At 39.6% G+C, this 21,819-nt stretch overlaps 1 non-coding gene across 1 annotated transcript; it reads right to left on the bottom strand.

The window, feature by feature from the left end:
• Positions 1-18,919: 18,919 nt before the first annotated feature.
• On the bottom strand, positions 18,920-19,027 carry LOC112788046 (small nucleolar RNA R71). Its single transcript, XR_003195426.1, has one exon. It is a non-coding gene; the product is annotated as a small nucleolar RNA R71 (small nucleolar RNA).
• Positions 19,028-21,819: the final 2,792 nt, after the last annotated feature.

Genomic DNA, 21,819 nt, shown 5'->3' with positions numbered 1-21,819 from the left:
AGGAGGACAAGCAAGGAAAAGAGCATGGACATCCACAACAGTAAAAGGTGGTGGAGCTCCTTCTTTGTTCCATCTTTCTCTATGTCTTAAATAAGGAAGATCTTGTGTGAAATAGAACTTGCTTCCATGTTATTGTTTAAACCTTTTTCAATCATGTCTTTTAAGTTTGTGGTATTGAATAGGTCTATGTGTGCTAGTCTTTATGTCACGGCATCCTTACTTAACTTACTTGTATGCTTGTTCCTTTTGAATTAAATGAAGAGAGAATGATTATTTTTAAAAGACTAGAGTGGAGTTCATATTGTGGAAGTGCATTCATGAATCTTTGGGGTAGTCATAAGTTAGCTAAGTTGGTTCAACCACAAGGTTAGGAGGACAACTATCTATCCTGAATACTTTGCTTTGGATACACTCATGAGACTAAATTAATAACAAGATCCTAATAAGAGAAAAGGGAAAGAACAATTGAAGTGAAAAACAAAAGAAAAAGCGTAAGCAATAAGGCTAAGCATCAATGGTTTTAATCTTGAGGCAAGTGTCTGTGGTGCTCCTGTGTGAGGGATCTACTTGGATGAATAAGCTCTTAGGGGTGCCTTATCACTTGGTAACTTGGGTTAACTAACTCGGGATTATCAGCTGAAAGTCCACTATCAAGAGTAACCTTCACTACAAAACATTTAGTACCCCAAAGATGTGCTGGACACAAAGGTCTCAAGAAGAGAAAATAAATAAACTAAATGCCTGTAGTGTGTATGTATGGGGGATAGACTTGAGGGAGTAAGTCCTTAGGGGTGTCTCAATACCTAGCACCTTGAACCAACTGGTTCGGGAGTGTTGGCTGAAAGCTTATATTAAAGAGTTGCCCCCTTACAGAGCACTTAGCCTAAATAACACAAACAACCCTTGAAATAACAATAAAAGGATCAATGAATAAAGGTCTCATGGGATATAAACAAAGTAAGTGTTTAGGGACATGATAAAGGTCTGAAAGCCAGTAATGGAATGAACCTAAGTTGCTATGCATGAAACCACCATAAAATCAGTAACATGACTTCCACAAGAATCACTACAAGAAAAACACCCATTCAGGTACACTTGAAAAGTGTAGCCAACAGTGAAAAAAAAATGATGCCTTAGGCTACGGCTACGCTTTTTGGGCTACGGCTACGCTTTTTGGGGTGATTCCTATTCGGCCGTTGCCTATTCTCAAAGGCTACGCTTTTCTGCACCAAGGGCTACGCTTTTGGCATTTGGGAATAGGCTACGCTTTTCAACTGATGCTGTCCAGGACCAAAGGCTACGCTTTTCAGCTTTCATTTTTCCAGAATAGGCTACGCTTTTCAACGCTACTGCATCACTTGTAAAGCGTAGCCACATTGTATATCTGATGAGCGGATAATTTATACGCTTTTTGGCAGTGTTTTTAGTATGTTTTTAGTAGAATCTAGTTACTTTTAGGGATGTTTTCATAAGTTTTTATGTTAAATTCACGTTTCTGGACTTTACTATGAGTTTGTGTGTTTTTCTGTGATTTCAGGTATTTTCTGGCTGAAATTGAGGGACTTGAGCTGAAATCAGATTCAGAGGTTGAAAAAGGACTGCTCATGCTGTTGGATTCTGACCTCCCTGCACTCAAAATGGATTTTCTGGAGCTACAGAACTCGAAATGGCGCGCTTCCAATTGCGTTGGAACGTAGACATCCAGGGCTTTCCAGCAATATATAATAGTCCATACTTTGGCCAAGAATTGACGACGTAAACTGGTGTTCAACGCCAGCTCTCTGCCCAAAACTGGCGTCCAGCGCCAGAAAAGGTTCCAAAACCAGAGTTGAACGCCCAAACTGGCACAGAAACTGGCGTTCAACTCCACAAATGGCCTCTGCACGTGCTACACTTAAGCTCAGCCCAAACACACACCAAGTGGGCCCCGGAAGTGGATTTATGCATCAATTACTTACTCATGTAAACCCTAGTGACTAGTTTATTATAAATAGGACCTCTTACTAGTCTTTTTGACAATCTTGGAATGCATTGTTCTTAGACCATGGGGGCTGGCCACACGGCCATGCCTGGACCTTCACTTATGTATTTTCATACGGTAGAGTTTCTACACTCCATAGATTAAGGTGTGGAGCTCTGCTGTTCCTCAAAGATTAATGCAAAGTACTACTGTTTTCTATTCAATTCTTCTTATTTCTCTTCTAAGATATCCATTCGCACCCAAGAACGTGATGAAGGTGATGATTATGTGTGACGCTCATCATCCTTCCCCCTTATGAATGCGTGCCTGACAAACACTTCTGTTCTACATGAATTAAGCTAGAATGAGTATCTCTTAGATCTCCTAACCAGAATCTTCGTGGCGTAAGCTAGAATGATGGCGGCATTCAAGAGAATCCGGAAGGTCTAAACCTTGTCTGTGGTATTCTGAGTAGGATTCAATGATTGAATGACTGTGACGAGCTTCAAACTCGCGATTGTTGGGCGTTAGTGACAGACGCAAAAGGAGGGTGAATCCTATTCCAGCATGATCGGGAACCGACAGATGAATAGCCGTGCCGTGACAGGGTGCGTGAGCATATTATTCACTGAGAGGAGGGGATGTAGCCACTGACAACGGTGATGCCCTTGCATAAAGCCAGCCATGGAAAGGAGTAAGACTGATTGGATGAAGATAGCAGGAAAGCAGAGGTTCAGAGGAACGAAAAGCATCTCCATTCGCTTATCTGAAATTCCTACCAATGATTTACATAAGTATCTCTATCCCTATTTTATTATATTAAATTCGAAAACACCATTATCACTTTATATCTGCCTGACTGAGATTTACAAGGTGACCATAGCTTGCTTCATACCAACAATCTCTGTGGGATTCGACCCTTACTCACGTAAGGTATTACTTGGACGACCCAGTGCACTTGCTGGTTAGTTGTATCGAAGTTGTGACAATCATGAATTAAGATCAGAGCACCAAGCTTTGGAGCCATTACCAGGATTTGTTCGAGCCTGGAGATCACAATTTCGTGCACCAAGTTTTTGGCGCCGTTGCCGGGGATTGTTTGAGTCTTCGGCAAGCTTTTGGTCTGGTAACATCAGTGCCAGATTCCCTTTTGATTCGGCAACAGCACCAAGTAATGTTTGGACAACTGACGGTTCATCTTGTTGCTCAGATTGGGTAACTTTCTTTTCGTTTTCTTTTCAAAAATCTTTCAAAAATATTTTCAAAAAAATTTTCTCTTGTTTTCGAAAAAAAATAATAAAAATGTTTTCAAAAATTTATTCAAGATTTTTAAGAATGAATTCTAGTTTTTCATGAAGCATGTGAAGCCTGACTGGCTGTAAAGCCATGTCTAAATTTATTTGGACTGAGGCAGTAATTTGTTATCAAGAACAAGCTAGTTGTTGCTAATCCACCTGCTACTGTTCCTGATCTACATGCTAAAGCTTGGCTGGCCATTGGCCATGTCTAGTGTTTTGGACTAGAGCTTTCATTGAAAGCTTGGCTGGCTAGTGAGCCATGTCTAATTCCTGGACTGAAGCTTTAGACTAATGGTGCACAAAATTGTGACTCTCTTACAATTTCGCACATATGACCAGCAAGTGCACTGGGTCGTCCAAGTAATACCTTACGTGAGTAAGGGTCGAATCCCACAGAGATTGTTGGTTTGAAGCAATCTATGGTTATCTTGTAAATCTTAGTCAGGAAATCAATTATGTTTATCAATTGAATTGTGAGTAACCAGTAGAGCATAAATTAAAAGTTACTTGTTGTGCAGTAATGGAGAATATGTTGGAGTTTTGGAGATGCTTTGTCTTCTGAATCTCTGCTTTCCTCTGTCTTCTTGTTCACGCATGCACGTCCCCCTATGGCAAGCTGTGTGTTGGTGGATCACCGTTGTCAATGGCTACCTTCCATCCTTCTAGTGAAAACTACGCTCACGTGCTCTATCACAGCACGGCTAATCACCGGTTGGTTCTCGATCCGGTTGGAATAGGATTTACTATCCTTTTGCGTCTGTCACTAACGCCCAGCCTTCAGGAGTTTGAAGCTCGTCACAGTCATTCAATCCTTGAATTCTACTCGGAATACCACAGACAAGGTTTAGACTTTCCAAATTCTCATGAATGCTGCCATCAGTTCTAGCTTATACCACGAAGATTCTGATTAAGGAATCTAAGAGATACTCATTCAATCGTATATAGAACGGAGGTGGTTGTCAGGCACGCGTTCATGGTTTGAGGAAGGTGATGAATGTCACGGATCATCACCTCCATCACAGTTAAGCGCGAATGAACATCTTAGATAGGAACAAGCGTGTTTGAATGGAAAACAGAAATACTTGCATTAATTCATCGAGACACAGCAGAGCTCCTCACCCCCAACAATGGGGTTTAGAGACTCATGCCGTCAGAGAATACAAAGTTTAGATCTAAAATGTCATGAGATACAAAATAAGTCTCTAAAAGTTGTTTAAATACTAAACTAGTAGCCTAGGGTTACAAAATATGAGTGGACTATGATGGATGATGCAGATATCCACTTCTGGGGCCCACTTGGTGTGTGCTGGGGCTGAGATTTAAGTGAGTCACGTGCAGAGGCCATTTGTGGAGTTGAACGCCAGTTTTTATGCCAGTTTGGGCGTTCAACTCCAGTTTTTGATCCTTTTCTGGCGCTGGACGCCAGAATTGGGCAGAGAACTGGCGTTGAACGCCAGTTTACGTCGTCTATCCTTGTGCAAAGTATGGACTATTATATATTTCTGGAAAGCTCTGGATGTCTACTTTCTAACGCACTTGGAAGCATGCCATTTCGAGTTCTGTAGCTCCAGAAAATCCACTTTGAGTGCAGGGAGGTCAGAATCCAACAGCATCAGCAGTCCTTTTTCAGCCTGAATCAGATTTTTGCTCAGCTCCTTCAATTTCAGCCAGAAAAATACTTGAAATTACAGAAAAACACACAACTCATAGTAAAGTCCAGAAATATGAATTTTTCCTAAAAACTACTAGGAATAGACTAAAAACTAACTAAATCATACTCTAAACTATATGAAATTATCCCCAAAAAGCGTATAAAATATCCGCTCATCACAACACCAAACTTAAACTGTTGCTTGTCCTCAAGCAACTAGACAAATAAAATAGAAGACTAATAGGTTGAGAAGCAATAATATTTCAGAGTTTTTGATTGAAGCTCAGATCCTAACTAGATGAGCGGGACTAGTAGCTTTTTGCTTCTGAACAGTTTTGGCATCTCACTTTATCCATTGAAGCTCAGAGTGATTGGCATCTATAGGAACTCAGAATTCAGATAGTGTTATTGATTCTCTTAGTTCAGTGTGATGATTCTTGAACACAGCTTCCTTATGAGTCTTGGCCGTGGCCCTAAGCACTTTGTTTTCCAGTATTACCACCGGATACATAAATGCCACAGACACATAGTTGGGTGAACCTTTTCAGATTATGACTCAGCCTTGCTAGAGTCCCCAATTAGAGGTGTCCAGAGTTCTTAAGCACACTCTTCTTTTTGCTTTGGACCTGGACTTTAACCGCTCAGTCTCAAGTTTTCACTTGACACCTGCACGCCACAAGCACATGGTTAGGGACAGCTTGGTTTAGCCGCTTAGACCAGGATTTTATTCCTTTAGGCCCTCCTATCCACTGATGCTCAAAGCCTTGGGATCCTTTTTATTTGCCCTTGCCTTTTGGTTTTGAGGGTTATTGGCTTTTTGTTCTTGCCTCTTGGTTTTAAGAGCTTTTGGCTTTTTCTGCTTGCTTTTTCTTTTTCTTTCTATTTTTTTTTTCTGCAAGCTTTGTTCTTTGCTGCTTTTTCTTGCTTCAAGAATCATTTTTATGATTTTTCAGATTATCAATAACATGTCTCATGTTCATCATTCTTTCAAGAGCCAACATATTTAACAGTCTTAAACAACAAATTCAAAAGACATATGCACTGTTCAAGCATTCATTCAGAAGACAAGAAGCATTGCCACCACATGTTACTAATTAGAATTTTTCTTATTAAAAACTCAAAATTTTATTGCCTCTTATTCAAAAGATCTACTATTTTATTCATGTTTGCTGATGATGAGAAAAATAGACTATAACTTAATTGAGGATAAAATAAAACTAGATACTAATTACTACTAATGATCATGTAATGAAGACACAAACATAGATAAGCACTTAACATAGAGAAAACGAAAAACAGAGAAAGTAAGAACAAGGAACGAGTCCACCTTAGTGATGATGGCATTTCCTTCTTGAGGCACCAATGATGTTCTTGAGCTCTTTTATGTCTCTTCCTTGCCTTTGTGGCTTGATTCCTAGTGATTTTTGGCATTTCTATCCTCAGTTGCTTCCAATAATTATGTGGAGGGAAGTGCATCCCCTGAGGTATCTCTTGATTTGCAGCCACATGTTCTACCACTGAGCTATAGATCCTTCACATAATTGTTTTACCACACCAAACTTAGAATGTTGCTCGCCCTCGAGCAAAAGAAGAGAGAAGGTGGGGATCCTGTGGGGTCCACAGATCTTGAAATGATCCTGTGAGGTCCACAGATCTTGAGGTGTCAAGGCGTTTACATCCCTGCACCAATTTGGGCATGCAAAATGCCCTTGCACACAACTCTGGGCGTTCAGCGCCAGGTTGGTGCCCATTTTGGGCGTTCAACGCCCATTTACTAGCCATTTCTGGCGTTGAATGCCAGAACCATGCTTGTTCTGGGCGTTCAGCGCCAGGATGTTGCCCACTTTGGGCGTTCAGCGCCAGAACCATGCTCTGTTCTGGCGTTGAACGCCAGACAGGTGCTTCCTCCAGGGTGTGATTTTTCTTCTGCTGTTTTTGATTCCGTTTTCAATTTTTAATATTTGTTTTGTGACTCCACATGATCATGAACCTAATAAAACATGAAAAACCATGAAAGTAAATAAAAATTGGGTTGCCTCCCAACAAGCGCTTCTTTAATGTCCTTAGCTGGACCTTGCTGAGCTTTTAATCTAGCTTCAGCCTTGAGCATTCTTGCTCAATGTTGCCTTCTAGATAATGCTTGATTCTCTGTCCATTGACAATGAACTTCTTATCAGAATCAATATCTTGAAGCTCCACATAACCATATGGTGATACACTTGTAATCACGTATGGTCCCCTCCACCGGGATTTCAGTTTCCCGGGGAATAGCCTGAGTCTAGAGTTAAACAACAGAACCTTCTGTCCTGGTTTAAAGATTCTAGATGACAGCTTTCTGTCATGCCACTTTTTTTATTTTTCTTTATATAGCTTGGCATTTTCGAAAGCTGTGAATCTGAACTCCTCTAGCTCATTTAGCTGGAGCAATCGTTTTTCTCCTGCTAATTTGGCATCAAAGTTTAGGAATCTGGTTGCCCTGTGATGCCAAGGCATCTTAGGCTAGTTTCACTAGCCTTTTTCTTTTATTTTTAGTTGTTTTATGCATTTTCTAGAGCCTTAAGTAATCATTTTGGGCCAAATAGTCATGCTTGTCTTAAATCATTCAACATGAAGATTTTGATGCAAATTCCATGAGTTTTTAGTTATATTCCTTGAAAGCTATGAATGGAAGAATTCTCATGAATTTTTGCAAGACTTTGATGCAATTGTTTGGATGATTTCAGGGAAGAAGAGGCTAGGCAAGGAAGCAACAAAATCAATAAAGGAAGCTTGAATATCACATGTGGAGTTTAAGATCCAGTTTAAGCCTAAACTGGAGCTTAAACGCCAGAATCATGAAGGCTAAGAAATGCTGGAACTGGCGTTTAACCTCCAGTTTAACCTTAAACTGGAAGTTAAACGCCAGAATGAGAATTTCACCAAGGAAGCATTTCCACGTTTAACCTCCAGTTTAACCTTAAACTGGAGGTTAAACGCCAGAATTGAGAAATGAACCAGGATGGCTTTCCTCCATTTCCACGTTTAAGCTTCAGTTTAACCTTAAACTGAAGCTTAAACGTGTTCGACAATTCCACACTCCAGGGTTGCCTTCTTCCATTTCCACGTTTAAGCTTCAGTTTAACCTTAAACTGAAGCTTAAACGTGCTCGAGCTTGTGCCTCCAGGGAGTGCCAGCGTTTAAGCTCCAGTTTAAGCTTAAACTGGAGCTTAAACGTGTTATATGGAACAGCTTGACCATGCCTTCTTCAAACATAAATAACTTGAGCTACAAAACTCCAAATGAGGTGATTCAAAATGAATTGGAAAGAAGACATCTAGAGCTTTCCAAGCATATATGGCATGCATGGTGGATACTAAAAATTGAGGGAGAAAACAGCCCCGTAATGTGCATAGAAGAGCATAGTACCAACATGCAATCAGGCCAGCTGACCTTTTCACCTTCCATGGAGTATAACTCGAGTTGTAGAGATCCAATTGAGGTGCTTCCAGTTGCGTTAGAAAGCTGACATCCATAGCTTTCCAACGAGGTATAATAGTTTATATTTGGCATCAAATTGGCAAGGTTGACAAGAGAACAAAGTGACGACTCAAGAAAGGGGGGTGCAACGTTTGAGTGTAGTTTAATGGATCATTATCCTTTTTGGATCAATTATGTCACTCTACCCTTCAAGCAAGCAAGGCCCATCAACAACACCAAATCAAGGCCACAAGAATCATCTAGAATAGTTTATTTTCATTTGATTGTAATTTGCTTTTAATTTCATTTTCATTTTGTAATTTAGGGAGCCTATTTAAAGGCCTTAGTTTCTGCAATTAAGAGGGGGGATTGAAGGGGAATCCAGCCCCTGAGAGGGGACTTTTACACGGAGAGAACTTTGGATCATTTTCTTTTAGTTTTGTAATTGAATTCAGAGCTATGACTCACTAAACCCCTTTCATTGGGTTAGGGAGCTCTATTGTAATTCAATGAATCAATAATAGTTTTATCTTCTTCTTCAATCTTTTCTCTTGAATTTTGTTAGAAAGCTTCTCGATCTAATTCCATTGGGTAGTTGTCTTGGGAAAGAAACTACCCATAATTGGAATCCTTCGGAACCTTGGGAAAGGAATGGAGGATTCATGCTAGAGAAGCTTTCTCACAGTGAATTGGATTGGGGTTTGGATGGATATTGTGACATGTAATTCTACCAAATTGTGGTTCATGAAACTGTGTGGTATAATCAGTGATCGAGCATCATCTCTTCTTATGAACATTTAAACCAAGGGATTGGGAATTTGTTTGTTTTTAGAGAGAATTGGTGAGCCAAGGGATTGGGATCCAATCATATAAGATTGCCAAGCAAAATTCAATGAATGCATTGATTGAGGAAGGAATAAAAATGTTTTGATTCGGAGATCTCAATATCTCCTAACACCCAATGAATTCCCCAATTCTGATCTACCACTTTCTCTTTACATTCTGCAATTAAATTCATGCAATCACCCCCATCCCTTTTAATTTCAGCAATTTAGCTTCTCGCTCTTTAATTCATGCAATTTTACATTCCGCAATTCTCATCTAAATCTTGATTCCGCTCAACTAGAACATACTTCTAATCCGAATTGCTCACTCAACCAATCCTTGTGGGATTCGACCTCACTCTATTGTGAGTTTTTACTTGACGATAACCGGTGCACTTGCCGGAAGGAATTTTGCCGATCGTGCAATTTCCTAAATCGTAGCATAACAAGTTTATGCGCATCACCCAGTAGGTATGGAGAGGTCCCTATAGGGGTCTTGAATGCTGTTCTGTAAGCCCACAGAGTATCATCCAAGCTCCTTGCCCAATCCTTTCTACGGGTATTTACTGTCCGTTCCAGGATTCTCTTTAATTCTCTGTTAGAGACTTCAGCCTGCCCATTGGTTTGTGGATGATATGGAATGGCCACCTTGTGGCGAATTCCATACCGAACCATGGCAGAGTAAAGCTGTTTATTGCAGAAGTGAGTGCCCCCATCACTGATTAACACTCTAGGGACACCAAACCTGCTAAAGATATGTTTCTGGAGGAACTTCAGCACTGTTTTAGTATCATTAGTGGGTGTGGCAATGGCCTCAACCCATTTTGATACATAGTCAACTGCCACCAGAATATAAGTGTTTGAGTATGATGGTGGGAAAGGTCCCATGAAGTCAATTCCCCATACGTCAAATAACTCAATTTCCAAGATTCCTTGTTGAGGCATGGCGTAACCATGAGGCAGGTTACCAGCTCTTTGGCAACTGTCACATTTACGTACAAATTCTCGGGAATCTTTATAGAGTGTGGGCCAATAGAAGCCACATTGGAGGACCTTGGTGGCTGTTCGCTCACCTCCGAAATGGCCTCCATATTGAGATCCGTGGCAATGCCACAGGATCCTCTGTGCTTCTTCTCTAGGCACACACCTACGGATAATTCCGTCTGCACATCTCTTAAAGAGATAAGGTTCATCCCACAAGTAGTACTTTGCATCAGTAATTAATTTCTTCTTTTGTATCCTGTTGTACTCCTTGGGAATGAACCTTGCAGCTTTATAGTTTGCAATATCGGCAAACCATGGTGCTTCCTGAATGGCGAATAAATGCTCATCAGGAAACGTCTCAGAGATCTCAAGGGAAGGGAGGGGCGTCCCTTCCACTGGCTCTATCCGAGATAGATGATCATCCACTTGGTTCTCTGTCCCTTTTCTGTCTCTTATTTCTATATCAAACTCTTGCAGAAGCAATACCCATCTGATGAGCCTGGGTTTTGAATCCTGCTTTGTGAGTAGATATTTAAGAGCAGCATGGTCAGTATACACAATCACTTTTGATCCTACTAAGTATGATCTGAACTTGTCAATGGCGTAAACCACTGCAAGTAGTTCTTTTTCTGTGGTTGTGTAATTTTTCTGGGCATCATTTAGAATGCGACTGGCATAATAAATGACATGCAGAAGCTTGTCATGCCTCTGTCCCAATACTGCACCAATGGCATGATCACTGGCATCACACATTAGCTCAAATGGTAATGTCCAGTCTGGTGCAGAAATGACTGGTGCTGTGACCAGCTTAGCTTTCAGCGTTTCAAACGCCTGCAGGCACTTTGTGTCAAACACAAATGGCGTGTCAGCGGCTAGCAGATTGCTTAGAGGTTTTGCGATTTTTGAAAAATCCTTTATAAACCTCCTATAGAATCCTGCATGCCCCAGAAAGCTTCTGATTGCCTTAACATTGGTAGGTGGTGGTAATTTTTCAATTACCTCTATTTTTGCTTGATCCACCTCTATTCCATTGTTTGAGATTTTATGCCCAAGAACAATTCCTTCAGTCACCATAAAGTGACACTTTTCCCAGTTTAAAACTAGGTTGGTCTCTTGGCATCTTTTCAGAACAAGTTTCAGGTGATCAAGACAGGAGCTGAATGAGTCTCCATATACTGAGAAGTCATCCATGAAGACTTCCAGAAATTTTTCCACCATGTCAGAGAAAATAGAGAGCATGCATCTCTGGAAGGTTGCAGGCGCATTACATAGCCCAAATGGCATCCTTCTATAAGCAAACACTCCAGATGGACATGTGAATGCTGTTTTCTCTTGATCCTGGGGATCCACTGCAATCTGGTTATAGCCTGAATAGCCATCCAAAAAGCAGTAATAATCATGACCTGCTAGTCTCTCTAGCATCTGGTCTATGAATGGTAAAGGAAAATGATCCTTTCTGGTGGCTGTATTGAGCCTTCTGTAGTCAATACACATGCGCCACCCTGTAACTGTTCTTGTAGGAACCAGTTCATTTTTTTCATTATGAATCACTGTCATGCCTCCCTTTTTTGGGACGACTTGAACAGGGCTAACCCAGGGGCTATCAGAAATGGGATAAATAATCCCAGCCTCTAGTAATTTGGTGACCTCTTTCTGCACCACTTCCTTCATGGCCGGATTTAGCCGCCTCTGTGGTTGAACCACTGGTTTGGCATTATCCTCCAATAGGATTTTGTGCATGCATCTAGCTGGGCTTATGCCCTTAAGGTCACCTATAGACCACCCAAGAGCTGTCTTGTGTGCTCTTAGCACTTGAATAAGTGCTTCCTCTTCCTGTGAATTTAAAGCAGAGCTTATGATCACTGGAAAAGTGTCACCTTCTCCTAGAAATGCATATTTCAAGGATGGTGGCAGTGGCTTGAGCTCTGGTTTAGGAGGTTTTTCCTCTTTCAGAAGAAAGTTCAGAGGCTCTTTCATGTCCCCTGAATCCTCCAAATCAGGCTGAACATCTTTAAAGATGTTTTCCAACTCTGATTCGAGACTCTCAGCCATGTTGATCTCTTCTACCAAAGAATCAATAAGGTCAACTTTCATGCAGTCTGTTGATGTGTCTGGATGCTGCATGGCTTTGACAGCGTTCAACTTGAACTCGTCATTGTTGACTCTCAGGGTTATTTCCCCCTGCTGGACGTCGATGAGGGATCGTCCAGTTGCTAGGAAGGGTCTTCCTAGAATGAGAGTAGCACTCTTGTGCTCCTCCATTTCCAGCACAACAAAGTCAGTGGGAAAGGCGAATGGCCCAACTCTGACAATCATGTCCTCAATCACGCCTGATGGGTATTTAGTGGAACCATCAGCAAGTTGGAGACATATCCGGGTTGGTTTAACTTCCTCAGTTAAGCCAAGCTTCCTGATAGTGGATGCAGGTATTAGGTTGATGCTTGCCCCAAGATCGCATAAAGCTGTCTTGGTGCAATCACCTTCTAATATGCATGGAATCAGAAAACTCCCAGGGTCTTTAAGCTTTTCAGGAAAGCTTTTCAGAATGACTGCACTGCATTCTTCAGTGAGGAGAACTCTTTCTATTTCTCTCCACTCCTTTTTATGACTCAAGATCTCTTTAATGAACTTGGCATAAGAAGGTATTTGCTCAAGTGCCTCTGCAAATGGAATCTTTATTTCAAGAGTCCTTAGATAATCTGCAAAGCGAGCAAATTGCTTATCCTGCTCCTCTTTTCGGAGTTTTTGAGGATAAGGTATCTTGGCTTTATATTCCTCAACCTTAGTGGTTAAAGAAGCCTTTTTAGAGGGGTTGTTATCAGCACTTGTGTGTGTCTGATCCCTCACTGGCAATTGAGTACCAGAGTCAGAAGCTGGAGTGACGTTAGACGCCAACTCACTGTCTGTTCCTGGCGCCTGAACGCCAGAAATGTGCCCATTTTGGGCGTTCAACGCTGGATTCTGCAGCATTTGGGCGTTCAACGCCAGATTCTTGCCCATTTCTGGCGTTGAACGCCAATCCTGCCTTGTTTCTGGCGCTGAACGCCAGTTTTGGGCATGGTCTGGGCGTTCAGCGCCAGCCTTCCACCCATTTTCTGGCGTTTTAGTGCCAGAATTATTTTTCCCTGGGCTCTTACTGTCCTCAGGGGAATCTTTGGTGGGTCGCTCATTTCTTGAATTTTTGATGCCTTGAGGTGGGGTATTTAATGTTTTCCCACTTCTTAATTGAACTGCTTGGCATTCTTCTGCTATTTGCTTTGATAGCTGCTGCTTTGTTTGCTTAAACTGTTCGTCCATATGTATATTAGCTATCCTTGTCTCCTGTAACCTGTCTTTGAATTCAGCTAGCTGTTTTGTTAGAAAATCTAATTGCTGATTGAATTCAGCAGCTTGTTTTACAGTACTGAATTCAGCAGTTACTGTTTTAACCTCTTCATTCATGGAAGGGTTGCTGCTTAGGTACAGATGCTGATTCCTGGCAACTGTATCAATGAGCTCTTGAGCCTCTTCAATTGTCTTTCTCATGTGGATAGATCCACCAGCTGAGTAATCTAAAGACATCTGAGCTCCTTCTGCAAGCCCATAGTAGAAGATGTCTAACTGAACCCACTCTGAAAACATTTCAGAGGGGCATTTTCGTAGCATCTCTCTGTATCTCTCCCAGGCATCATAAAGAGATTCATTATCTCCTTGTTTAAAGCCTTGGATGTCCAGCCTTAGCTGTGTCATCCTTTTTGGAGGGAAATATTGATTCAGGAATTTTTCTGTCAGCTGTTTCCATGTCCTTATGCTGGCCTTAGGTTGGTTATTCAACCACCTTTTAGCTTGATCTTTTACAGCAAATGGAAACAGTAATAGTCTGTAGACATCCTGATCTATTTCCTTATCATGTACTGTGTCAGCAATTTATAAAAATTGTGCCAGAAACTCTGTAGGTTCTTCCTGTGGAAGACCGGAATACTGGCAACTTTGCTGCACCATGATAATGAGTTGAGGATTCAACTCAAAGCTACTAACTCCAATGGAGGGTATGCATATGCTACTCCCATATGAAGCAGTAGAGGGGTTAAAATATGACCCCAGAGTCCTCCTGGACTGTTCATTTCCACTTATGTCCATGATGGATCTATGGATATAACTTGGACTGATTTATCTTTTTATTTATTTTATTTTATAAGAAGTAAACACTTAAATAAAATAAAATAACTAAAAAGAATTTGAATTTTGAAATAAAAAATATATATATATATATATTTTTTTCGTAAAAAAAAAATTAAAAATTAATTAGTTAAAAAAAAACAGAAATTTTTGAAAAAGAGGGAGGATATTTTCGAAAATTAGAGAGAGAGAGTTAGTTAGATAGTTTTGAAAAAAGTTAAGAAACAAACAAAAAGTTAGTTAGGTAGTTGAAACAAATTTTGAAAAGATAAGAAGTTAGGAAGTTAGAAGAGATATTTTGAAAAGATATTTTTGAATTTAGTGAGGAGAGAGAAAAACAATAAGATAGTACAAGATTTAAAATTTTTAGATCTAATGCTCCTTGTTTTCGAAAAATTTGGAGGGAAAACACCAAGGAACACCAAACTTAAAAATTTTAAGATCAAGACACAAGGAAAACTCAAGAACACTTTGAAGACTCACAAGAACACAAGAACATGAAGAAAGAACACCAAACTTAAAATTTTTAGAAAACCAAGCCAAAATTTTCGAAAACCAAAGGGAAATCAACAAGAAAACACCAAACTTGAAGTTTGGCACACAATTTAATAGAGAAAATATTATTTATGAAAAAGAAGGTTTTGAAAAGAGTATAAAAGATTCTAACCCAATTACCAAGAACACAGATTAACGCTCTAGCCAAATGAGTTATGGGACTTTCGAAAATTTTAAGAAAGATTATTTTTGAAAACACCAAACTTAAAGTTTGGCACAGGATTTAATAGAAAAAATTAATAATTTTTTTTTAAAAGATTTTTAAAAAAATATGATAGCCAATTACCATGAACATAAACACCACGTTCTAACTAATTGAGCTATAAATTTAAAGTGTTTTAACAAGGGATAAATAATAAAAGACTCTAAACCAAAAAGAAAGATTTTTTTCCTAATCTAAGCAACAAAATAATCCTTCAGTTGTTCAAACACGAACAATCCCCGGCAACGGCGCCAAAAACTTGGTGCACAAAATTGTGACTCTCTTACAATTTCGCACATATGACCAGCAAGTGCACTGGGTCGTCCAAGTAATACCTTACGTGAGTAAGGGTCGAATCCCACAGAGATTGTTGGTTTGAAGCAATCTATGGTTATCTTGTAAATCTTAGTCAGGAAATCAATTATGTTTATCAATTGAATTGTGAGTAACCAGTAGAGCATAAATTAAAAGTTACTTGTTGTGCAGTAATGGAGAATATGTTGGAGTTTTGGAGATGCTTTGTCTTCTGAATCTCTGCTTTCCTCTGTCTTCTTGTTCACGCACGCACGTCCCCTATGGCAAGCTGTGTGTTGGTGGATCACCGTTGTCAATGGCTACCTTCCATCCTTCCAGTGAAAACTACGCTCACGTGCTCTGTCACAGCACGGCTAATCACCGGTTGGTTCTCGATCCGGTTGGAATAGGATTTACTATCCTTTTGCGTCTGTCACTAACGCCCAGCCTTCAGGAGTTTGAAGCTCGTCACAGTCATTCCATCCTTGAATTCTACTCGGAATACCACAGACAAGGTTTAGACTTTCCGAATTCTCATGAATGCTGCCATCAGTTCTAGCTTATACCACGAAGATTCTGATTAAGGAATCTAAGAGATACTCATTCAATCGTATATAGAACGGAGGTGGTTGTCAGGCACGCGTTCATGGTTTGAGGAAGGTGATGAATGTCACGGATCATCACCTCCATCACAGTTAAGCGCGAATGAACATCTTAGATAGGAACAAGCGTGTTTGAATGGAAAACAGAAATACTTGCATTAATTCATCGAGACACAGCAGAGCTCCTCACCCCCAACAATGGGGTTTAGAGACTCATGCCGTCAGAGAATACAAAGTTTAGATCTAAAATGTCATGAGATACAAAATAAGTCTCTAAAAGTTGTTTAAATACTAAACTAGTAGCCTAGGGTTACAAAATATGAGTGGACTATGATGGATGATTCAGATATCCACTTCTGGGGCCCACTTGGTGTGTGCTGGGGCTGAGATTTAAGTGAGTCACGTGCAGAGGCCATTTGTGGAGTTGAACGCCAGTTTTTATGCCAGTTTGGGCGTTCAACTCCAGTTTTTGATCCTTTTCTGGCGCTGGACGCCAGAATTGGGCAGAGAACTGGCGTTGAACGCCAGTTTACGTCATCTATCCTTGTGCAAAGTATGGACTATTATATATTGCTGGAAAGCCCTGGATGTCTACTTTCCAACGCACTTAGAAGCATGCCATTTCGAGTTCTGTAGCTCCAGAAAATTCACTTTGAGTGCAGGGAGGTCAGAATCCAACAACATCAGCAGTCCTTTTTCAGCCTGAATCAAATTTTTGCTCAGCTCCTTCAATTTCAGCCAGAAAAATACCTGAAATTACAGAAAAATACACAACTCATAGTAAAGTCCAGAAATATAAATTTTTCCTAAAAACTACTAGGAATAGACTAAAAACTAACTAAATCATACTCTAAACTATATGAAATTATCCCCAAAAAGCGTATAAAATATCCGCTCATCAACTAACATGGCAAGATTCCTGGAATTCATATTAAAAATTTTGGAATCCTTATTTTTCTTTCTTTCTAAATAATTTTCGAAAATAAAAATCCAAAAAAAAAAATTTAGAAAATCATAAAAATCAAAAATATTTTCTGTTTCTTGTTTGAGTCTTGAGTCATATCATAAGTTTGGTGTCACTTGCATATGCATCTTGCATTTTTTCGAAAATATCATGCATTCATAGTGTTCTTCATGATCTTCAAGTCGTTCTTGGTAAGTCTTCTTGTTTGATCTTGATGATTTTTTTGTTTTGTGTCTTTTCATGTTTATCATATGCATTCTTGAATTCTTAGTGCCTAAGCATTAAAGAATTCTAAGTTTGGTGTCTTGCATGTTTTCTTTGCATTAAAAAAATTTTTCAAAAATATGTTCTTGATGTTCATCATGACATTCAAAGTGTTCTTGGTGTTCATCTTGACATTCATAGCATTCTTGCATGCATTCATTGTTTTGATCTAAAAATTTCATGCATTGCATAATTTTCATGTTTTCATAAAAAATTCAAAAAATCAAAAAAATATCTTTCCCTTTTTCTCTCATCAAATTCGAAAATTTGAGTTGACTTTTTCAAAATTTTTTTAAAATCAAGTTGTTTCTTATGAGTCAAATCAAATTTTCAATTTGAAAATCTTATCTTTCTCAAAATCTTTTTTTTTTTTAAATCAAATCTTTTTCAAATTTCTTAGTTATTTTCGAAAATTTCAAAAATATTTTTCAAAAATCTTTTTCTTATTTTTATACCAAATTTTCGAAAATAACATAATCAATTAATGTTTTGATTCAAAAATTTGAAGTTGTTACTTGCTTGTTAAGAAAGATTCAAACTTTAAGTTCTAGAATCATATCTTGTGATTTCTTATGAATCAAGTCATTAATTGTGATTTTAAAAATCAAATCTTTTTCAAAAACTAATTTCTATCATATCTTTTCAAAAATATCTTCTTATCTTATCTTTTTCAAAAATATCTTTTCAAAATATCTTCTCTAACCTCCTAACTTCTTATCTTTTCAAAATTTGTTTCAACTAACTAACTAACTTTTTGTTTGTTTCTTAACTTTTTCAAAACCACCTAACTAATTCTCCCTTTCTAATTTTCGAAAATACCTCCCCCTTTTTCAAAAATTTCTTTTTAATTAACTAATTATTTTTATTTTCTATTTTTGATTTCAAAAATTTTCGAAAAAAAAAATACTAACAATTTTCAAAAACCATTTTCAAAAATCACTAACCCTTTTTCAAAATAATTTTCGAAAATTATTCCTCCCCCATCTCATTCTAATTATTCATTCATATCCTAACATCTCATCTCACATCTCTTCTATTCGTACAGTTGCATTTCTTCCTTTACATCACATTCTTTGTCTCCCCCTTCTCTTCCACTCACAAAGGGATCCCTATACTGTGGTATAAAGGATCTCTATTATTATTATCATTTTTCTGTCCATTCTTCCTTGTCATATGAGCAGGAGCAAGGATAAGAACATTCTTGTGGAAGCAGATCCAGAACCTGAAAGGACTCTGAAGAGAAAATTAAGAGAAGCTAAAATACAACAATCCAGAGATAACCTTTCAGAAATTTTTGAACAGGCAGAGGAGATGGCAGCCGAAAATAATAATAATATAAGGAAGATGCTTGGTGACTTTACTGCACCTAATTCCAATTTACATGGAAGAAGCATCTCCATTCCTGCCATTGGAGCAAACAACTTTGAGCTGAAACCTCAATTAGTTTCTCTGATGCAGCAGAACTGCAAGTTTCATGGACTTCCATCTGAAGATCCTTTTCAGTTCTTAACTGAATTCTTGCAGATATGTGATACTGTTAAGACTAATGGAGTAGATCCTGAAGTCTACAGGCTCATGCTTTTCCCTTTTGCTGTAAGAGACAGAGCTCGATTATGGTTGGATTCTCAACCTAAAGACAGCCTGAACTCTTGGGATAAGCTGGTCACGGCTTTCTTAGCCAAGTACTTTCCTCCTCAAAAGCTGAGCAAGCTTAGAGCTGATGTTCAAACCTTCAGACAGAAAGAAAGTGAATCCCTCTATGAAGCTTGGGAAAGATATAAACAGTTGACCAAAAATTGTCCTTCTGACATGCTTTCAGAATGGACCATCCTGGATATATTCTATGATGGTTTATCTGAGCTATCAAAGATGTCACTGGACACCTCTGCAGGTGGATCCATTCACCTAAAGAAAACGCCTGCAGAAGCTCAAGAACTCATTGATATGGTTGCTAATAACCAGTTCATGTACACTTCTGAAAGGAATCCTGTGAGTAATGGGACGCCTATGAAGAAGGGAGTTCTTGAGGTTGATACTCTAAATGCCATATTGGCTCAGAACAAAATATTGACTCAGCAAGTCAATATGATCTCTCAAAGTCTGCATGGAATGCAAGCTGCATCCAACAGTACTCAAGAGGCATCTTCTGAAGAAGAAGCCTATGATCCTGAGAACCCTGCAATAGCAGAGGTAAATTACTTAGGTGAACCTTATGGAAACACCTATAACTCAACATGGAGAAATCATCCAAATTTCTCATGGAAGGATCAAAAGCCCCAACAAGGCTTTAATAATGGTGGAAGAAACAGGTTTAGCAATAGCAAACCTTTTCCATCATCAACTCAGCAACAGACAGAGAACTCTGAACAAAATGCTTCTAATTTAGCAAATCTAGTCTCTGATCTATCTAAGGCCACTATAAGTTTCATGAATGAAACAAGGTCTTCCATTAGAAATTTGGAAGCACAAGTGGGCCAGCTGAGTAAAAGGATCACTGAAATCCCTCCTAGTACTCTCCCAAGCAATACAGAAGAGAATCCAAAAGGAGAGTGCAAGGCCATTGACATAAGCGCCATGGCCGAACCTGTGAGGAGAGGAGAGGACGTAAATCCCAAGGAGGAAGACCTCCTGGGACGTCCAGTGATCAATAAGGAGCTTCCCTCTGAGGAACCAAAGGACTATGAGGCTCATCTAGAGACCATAGAGATTCCATTGAACCTCCTTATGCCCTTCATGAGCTCTGATGAGTATTCCTCTTCTGAAGAGAATGAGGATGTCACTGAAGAGCAAACTGCCAAGTTTCTTGGTGCAATCATGAAGCTGAACGCCAAATTATTTTGCATTGATGCTTGGGAAGTTGAACCTCCCTTGTTCATCAATGAACTAAGTGATCTGGATCAACTGACATTGCCTCAGAAGAGACAGGATCTTGGAAAGTTCATAATACCCTGTACCATAGGCACCATGATCTTTAAGGCTCTGTGTGACCTTGGTTCAGGAATAAACCTCATGCCCCTCTCTGTAATAGAGAAACTGGGAATCTATGGGGTGCAAGCTGCTAAAATCTCACTAGAGATGGCAGACAGCTCAAGAAGACAGGCTTATGGACAAGTAGAAGATGTATTAGTAAAGGTTGAGGGCCTTTACATACCTACTGATTTCATAGTCCTGGATACTGGAAAGGAAGAGGATGAATCCATCATCCTAGGAAGACCTTTCCTGGCCACAGCAAGAGCTGTGATTGATGTTGACAGAGGTGAAATAGTCCTTCAATGGAATGAGAACTCCCTTGTATTCAAAACTCAAGGATCTCCCTCTACAACCATGGAGAGGAAGCTTGAAAAGCTTCTCTCAAAGCATAGTCAACCAGAGCCCCCACAGTCAAACTCTAAGTTTGGTGTTGGGAGGCCACAACCAAACTCTAAGTTTGGTGTTGGAGAGTCTCAACAAAGCTCTGCACATCTGTGAGGCTCCATGAGAGCCCACTGTTAAGCTATTGATATTAAAGAAGCGCTTGTTGGGAGGCAACCCAATGTTTATCTAATTCTTATTTTTATTGTTTTTCATGTTTTCTTAGGTTCATGATCATGTGGAGTCACAAAATAAACAAAATAATTGAAAACGGAATCAAAAACAGCAGAAGAAAAATCACACCCTGGAGGAGCATCTGTCTGGCGTTCAAACGCCAGAACAGAGCATAGTTCTGGCGCTGAACGCCCAGAATGGGAGCATCCTGGCGCTGAACGCCCAGAACAAGCATGGTTCTGGCGTTCAACGCCAGAAATGGCAGCAAAGGGGCGTTGAACGGCCAGAGTTGTGTGCAATGGCATTTTACATGCCTAAATTGGTGCAGGGATGTAAATGCCTTGACACCTCAGGATCTGTGGACCCCACAGGATCATCTCAGGATCTGTGGACCCCACAGGATCCCCACCTACCTCATCATCTCTCTTTCCATTCATGATCATCCCTTCTGTTTTCCATTTACCACTCACATCCATACACCCACTACCTTCAAAATTCATCAACATCTCTCTCCCACCCAATCCCACCCATATGGCCGAATACACACTCCCATCCATCTCCTCAATATCTTCTTCTTATTCTTCTATTCTTTCTTCTTTTGCTCGAGGGCGAGCAACATTCTAAGTTTGGTGTGGTAAAAGCATAGCTTTTTTGTTTTTTCCATAACCATTGATGGCACCTAAGGCCAGAGAAACCTCTAGAAGGAGGAAAGGGAAGACAAAAGCTTCCACCAAAGGTCTATAGCTCAGTGGTAGAACATTTGACTGCAAATCAAGAGATCCCTGTGATACCTCAAGGGATACAATTTCTTCCACACAATTATTGGAAGCAACTAAGGGTGGAACATCAAGAGCACTCCATCATGCTTCATGAAATAAGAGAAGATCAAAAAGCAATGAGGGAGGAGAAACAAAGACAAGGAAGAGACATAGAAGAGCTCAAGGACATCATTGGTTCCTCAAGAAGGAAACGCCACCATCACTAAGGTGGATTCATTCCTTGTTCTTCTTTCTTCTGTTTTTCGTTTTCTATGTTATGTGCTTATCTATGTTTGTGTCTTCACTACATGATCATTAGTAGTT

This window comes from Arachis hypogaea, chromosome 20 (assembly GCF_003086295.3).
Source record: "Arachis hypogaea cultivar Tifrunner chromosome 20, arahy.Tifrunner.gnm2.J5K5, whole genome shotgun sequence".
Classification (NCBI taxonomy): Eukaryota; Viridiplantae; Streptophyta; class Magnoliopsida; order Fabales; family Fabaceae; genus Arachis; species Arachis hypogaea.
The sequence above is the reverse complement of the archived record's forward strand: the minus strand, read 5'-3'. Positions and strand labels throughout refer to the sequence as shown.